The sequence below is a fragment of the Triticum dicoccoides genome, chromosome 1A (assembly GCF_002162155.2).
Source record: "Triticum dicoccoides isolate Atlit2015 ecotype Zavitan chromosome 1A, WEW_v2.0, whole genome shotgun sequence".
NCBI lineage: Eukaryota > Viridiplantae > Streptophyta > Magnoliopsida > Poales > Poaceae > Triticum > Triticum dicoccoides.
The window spans coordinates 305,818,329-305,824,628 of NC_041380.1; positions in this window are offsets into that span (position 1 = coordinate 305,818,329).

Consider the following 6,300-nt stretch of genomic DNA (forward strand, 5'->3'; position numbering starts at 1 on the left):
GCATCTTCTTGACGTGAGACCGACGCCAAAAATTCCTATAAATACAGAAACCTCCAGAAAATAACCTAGATCGGGAGTTCCACCGCCGCAAGCCTCTGTAGCCACCAAAAACCAATCTAGACCCGTTTCGGCACCCTGCTGGAGGGGGATCCCTCTCCGGTGGTCATCTTCATCATCCCAGCACTCTGCATGACGAGGAGGGAGTAGTTCACCCTCGGGGCTGAGGGTATGTACCAGTAGCTATGTGTTGGATCTCTCTCTCTCTCTCTCGTGTTCTTGATTCAGAACGATCTTGATTTATCGCGAGCTTTGCTATTATAGTTGGATCTTATGATGTTTCTCCCCCTCTACTCTCTTGTGATTAATTGAGTTTTCCCTTTGAAGTTATCTTATCAGATTGAGTCTTTAAGGATTTGAGAACACTTGATGTATGTCTTGCATCTGCTTATCTGTGGTGACAATGGGATATCACGTGATCCACTTGATGTATGTTTTGGTGATCAACTAGCAAGTTTCGTGACCTCGTGAACTTATGGATAGGGGTTGGCACACGTTTTCGCCTTGACTCTCCGGTAGAAACTTTAGGGCACTCTTTAAAGTTCTATGTGTTGGTTGAATAGATGAATCTAAGATTGTGTGATGCATATCGTATAATCATACCCACGGATACTTGAGATGACATTGGAGTATCTAGGTGACATTAGGGTTTTGGTTGATTTGTGTCTTAAGGTGCTATTCTAGTACGAACTCTATGATAGATTGAACGGAAAGAATAGCTTTGTGTTATTTTACTACGGACTCTTGAATAGATCGATCAGAAAGGATAACTTTGAGGTGGTTTCGTACCCTACCATAATCTCTTTGTTTGTTCTCCTTTATTAGTGACTTTGGAGTGACTCTTTGTTGCATGTTGAGGGATAGTTATATTATCCAATTATTTTATTATTGTTGAGAGAACTTGCACCAGTTAAAGTATGAACCCTAGGCCTTGTTTCCTAGCATTGCAATACCATTTACGCTCACTTTTACCACTTGTTACCTTGCTGTTTTTATATTTTCAGATTACAAAAACCTATATCTACCATCCATATTGCACTTGTATCACCATATCTTTGCCGAACTAGTGCACCTATACAATTTACCATTGTATTGGATGTGTTGGGGACACAAGATACTCTTTGTTATTTGGTTGCAGGGTTGTTTCAGAGAGACCATCTTCATCCTACGCCTCCCGCGGATTGATAAACCTTAGGTCATCCAGTTGAGGGAAATTTGCTACTGTCCTACAAACCTCTGCACTTGGAGGCCCAACAACGTCTACAAGAAGAAGGTTGTGTAGTATACATCAATCTCTTTTCTGGCGCCGTTGCCGAGGAGGATAGCGCTTGAAGGTATATCTTTAGATCTTGCAATCGAATCTTTTTGTTTCTTGTTTTATCACTAGTTTAGTTTATAAAAGAAAACTACAAAAAAATGGAACTGAGGGTACCTCATATGCTTCATCTTTTTAATATCTTTCAATAAAATAAGGTTTCCGATAATTGTGCCAAAGTGTTAGAAGAAGAATGCATTAGAATGTTTGGCACTAAATCTTTGAATGATGAGCATGATTGAAATGTTATTAGTATGAACTCTTTGAATATCCATAGTACTAATGATGATTGCACTAGTCATGATGAAAATTTCTCTTATAAGCATGTTAACTTTTGTGGAGTGCATAGATTTTGCAAGCACACACCAAATAGGGAAGATAGATTTTGCAAGAGGCATAAGTACTTGGAAACTAAATGGTTGCAAGAAAGGCTAGATGATTGTGCTAAAATATTCAATATTTATCGCCATCCTTGTGAACTTTGCAATGAACATGGTCATTTAAAGCTCCAATGCTATTTGTTTGATGATCAAATCGTGTCCAAAAATTGTGATAACTTGATTACCCTTGAGCATCATAAAGAGCTTAGTCTTCTTTGGGGGTATGAAGAAATGAAACATATAACTTATGGTATTCCAATATGTAATCTTGATAGATTTCTTGATTTTGATCTAGAAGAAATTTTTATGTATTGTGCGGTGAATTGCATTGAAAATCCTTATATTGCCAATTACATAAAGACAAGAAAACAAATAGAAGATGAAGATAATACTAATTAAAGGGAAGAGACTTCCCAATATTCTCCTATTATTTATTATGATGAATCAGGTAACGAGGAGGAGCCTCCTATTCAACCAATCTCATTAATAAGGAGCTCCGAAAAGAGGATTAAACCCACACATGATGTGAATAAGAAAAAGAAAAGATGGAGGAGCAAAGGTGAAAAGATATCCCTCCCAAATGATGTTGCTCCTATTACTCATTGTGATGATGATAATTGCTATACTATTGGTGCTATCCATACTATTAATGATGAGAGTGATTATGCTTATGATATGAAAAGGCCCAAGCTTGTGGATGCTATGTTTGATGAGAATGACAAGTTTGAGAATATATTTGCTGCTATTATTTTTGTCCCAAACTTGGGGATGCTATGTTTAATGAAGATGATATTTTTAGTCTCCCAAGTTTTGATATGAAAATTTATTATGATGATAGCATGCCTCCTACTTATGATGATTATATTGATGAAAGTGGATTTGGAGAGGTCATGACTTTATTTAGTAATGATTCCTCTATCTTGGAAGAGGTTTCAATTGATTATGATGAGAACAAAGTTGCTACTTATGATGATTATTATGATGACACGTATGCTATAAAAAGTAGTGATGGTTATATTAAAACTTATCATGATTATGATTACCCTTTTTCTGAACATTACTCTTTTAATGTGGAAACAATTTATAGTATTCGAGTTTCTTATGATACTCCCACTATTCTGAATGAGAAGAATCTTGCATATGTGGAGAGTAGTAAATTTTCTATGCTTGTAGATCATGAAAAGGATGCTTTATGTGATGGTTATATTGTTGAATTTATTCATGATGCTACTGAAAATTATTGTGAGGGAGGAACATATGCTTATAGGAATTGCAATAATATCAAGTTTCCTCTCTATGTGCTTAAAGTTTCAAAGTTATGCTTGTTTTACCCTCCTATGCAAGTTGATTCTTGTTCCCACAAGTTGTTTGCTCACAAAATCCCTATGCATAGGAAGTGGGTTAGACTTAAATGTGCTAGTCATATTCTTGATGATGCTCTCTTTATGTTTAAATTCTTATCTTTTATGTGAGCATCATTGAAATCATCATGCCTAACTAGGGGCGTTAAACAATAGCGCTTGTTGGGATGCAACCCAATTTTATTTTTGTTATTTGCTTTTTGATCCTGTTTAGTAATAAAAAAATTATCTAGCCTCTGTTATGATTGAGTTTTTATGTCTTAATTAGTGTTGTGCCAAGTAGAACCTTTGGGAAGACTTGGGGAAAGTCTTTGCGATCTTGCTGTAAAAAATAGAAACTTTAGGCTCACGAGATTTGCTGCTATGTTTTACTGGAGAGTGCTATTTAGTTGATTCTTTTTTCAGATGATTAATAGATAAATTCCTCACGTCCAGAAATTTATTTTATAATTTTTGGGTTCCAGAAGTATACGTTTGATCCAGATTACTACAGACTGTTCTGTTTTTTTACAGATTCTGTTTCTATGTGTTGTTTGCTTATTTTGATGAATCTATGAGTAGTATCGGAGGGTATGAACCATAGATAAGTTGGAATACAGTAGATATTACACCAATATGAATTTATAATGAGTTCACAACAGTACCTAAGTGGTGATTTATTTTCTTATACTAACGGAGCTTACGAGTTTTTTGTTAAGTTTTGTGTTGTGAAGTTTTAAAGTTGTGGGTAAAGATTCAATGGACTATGGAATAAGGAGTGGCAAGAGCCTAATCTTGGGGATGCCCAAGGCACCCCAAGGTAGTATTCAAGTACAACCAAGATCCTAAGCTTGGGGATGCCCCGTATGGCATCCCCTCTTTCATCTTCGTTCATCGGTAACTTTACTTGGAGCTATATTTTTATTCACCACATGATATGTGTTTTGCTTGAAGCGTCGTTTTATTTTGTTTTGTTTTGCTTGCTGTTTGAATAAAATACCAAGATCTGAAATTATTGAATGTTATGTAGTCTTCACATAATTGCATAAGTATTCGACTACTCATTGATCCTCACTTATATCTTTCGGAGTAGTTTGTCATTTGCTCTAGTGCTTCACTTATATCTTTTAAGAGCACAACGGTGGTTTTATTTTGAAGAAATAGATGAACTATCATGCTTCACTTATATTATTTTGAGAGTCTTTTAGAATAGCATTGTAATTTGCTTTGGTTATGAATTTAGTCCTAATATGATAGGCATCCAAGATGGGTATAATAAAAACTTTCATATAGAGTGCATTGAATACTATGAGAAGTTTGATACTTGATGATTGTTTTGATATATGAAGATGGTAATATTAGAGTCATGCTAGTGAGTAGTTGTGAATTTGATAGATACTTGTGTTAAAGTTTGTGATTCCCGTAGCATGCACGTATGGTGAACCGTTATGTGATGAAGCCGGAGCATGATTTATTTTTTGATTGTCTTCCTTATGAGTGGCGGTCAGGGATGAGCGATGGTATTTTCCTACCAATCTATTCCCCTAGGAGCATGAGCGTAGTACTTCGTTTTAATAACTAATAGATTTTTGCAATAAGTATGTGAGTTCTTTATGACTAATGTTGAGTCAATGGATTATATGCACTCTCACCCTTCCACCATTGCTAGCCTCTCTAGTGCCGCGCAACTTTCGCCGGTACCATATCACCCACCATTACCTTCCTCAAAACAGCCACCATACCTACCTATTATGGCATTTCCATAGCCATTCTGAGATATATTGCCATGCAACTTTCCACCGTTCCATTTATTATGACATGCTTCATCATTGTCATATTGCTTTGCATGATCATGTAGTTCACATCGTATTTGTGGCAAAGACATCGTTCATAATTCTTTCATACATGTCACTCATGAGTCATTGCATATCCCGGTACACCGCCGGAGGCATTCATATAGAGTCATATTTTGTTCTAAGTATCGAGTTGTAATTCTTGAGTTGTAAGAAAATAAAAGTGTGATGGTCATCATTATTAGAGCATTGTCCCGTGTGAGGAAAGGGTGATGAAGACTATGATTCCCCCACAAGTCGGGATGAGACTCCGGACGAAAAAAAAGAGAAAAAAGGCCCAAGAAACCAAAAAAATAGAGAAAAAGAGAGAACGGACAATGTTACTATCCTTTTACCACAATTGTGCTTCAAAGTAGCACCATGATCTTCATGATAGAGAGTCTCATATGTTGTCACTTTCATATACTAGTGGGAATTTTACATTATAGAACTTGGCTTGTATATTCCAATGATGGGCTTCCTCAAAATGCCCTAGGTCTTCATGAGCAAGCAAGTTGGATGCACACCCACTTAGTTTCTTTTGAGCTTTCATACACTTATAGCTCTAGTGCATCCGTTGCATGGCAATCCCTACTCACTCACATTGATATCTATTGATGGGCATCTCCATAGCCCGTTGATACGCCTAGTTGATGTGAGATTGTCTTCTCCACAACCACCATTCTATTCCACCTATAGTGCTATGTCCGTGGCTCACGCTCATGTATTGCGTGAAGATTGAAAAAGTTTGAGAATATCAAAAGTATGAAACAATTGCTTGGCTTGTCATCGGGGTTGTGCATGATTTAAATATTTTGTGTGATGAAGATAGAGCATAGCCAGACTATATGATTTTGTAGGGATAGCTTTCTTTGGCCATGCTATTTTGAGAAGACATGATTACTTTGTTAGTATGCTTGAAGTATTATTATTTGTATGTCAATGTTAAACTTCTGTCTTGAATCTTATGGATCCGAATATTCATGCCACAATAAAGAGAATTACATGGATAAATATGTTAGGTAGCATTCCAAATCAAAAATTATGTTTTTATCATTTCCCTACTCGAGGACGAGCAGGAATTAAGCTTGGGGATGCTTGATACGTCTCCAACATATCTATAATTTTTGATTGTTCCATGCTATTATATTATCAACCTTGGATGTTTTATATGCATTTATATGCTATTTTATATGATTTTCGGGACTAGCCTATTAACCTAGAGCCCAATGCCAATTTATGTTTTTCCTTGTTTTTGAGTTTTACAGAAAAGGAATACCAAATAGAGTCCAATTGACGTGCCAATTTTTGACGATTTTTTATGGACCAAACGAAGACCCCGGAGTAAAAGAGTTGGGCCAGAAGAGTCTCGGGCC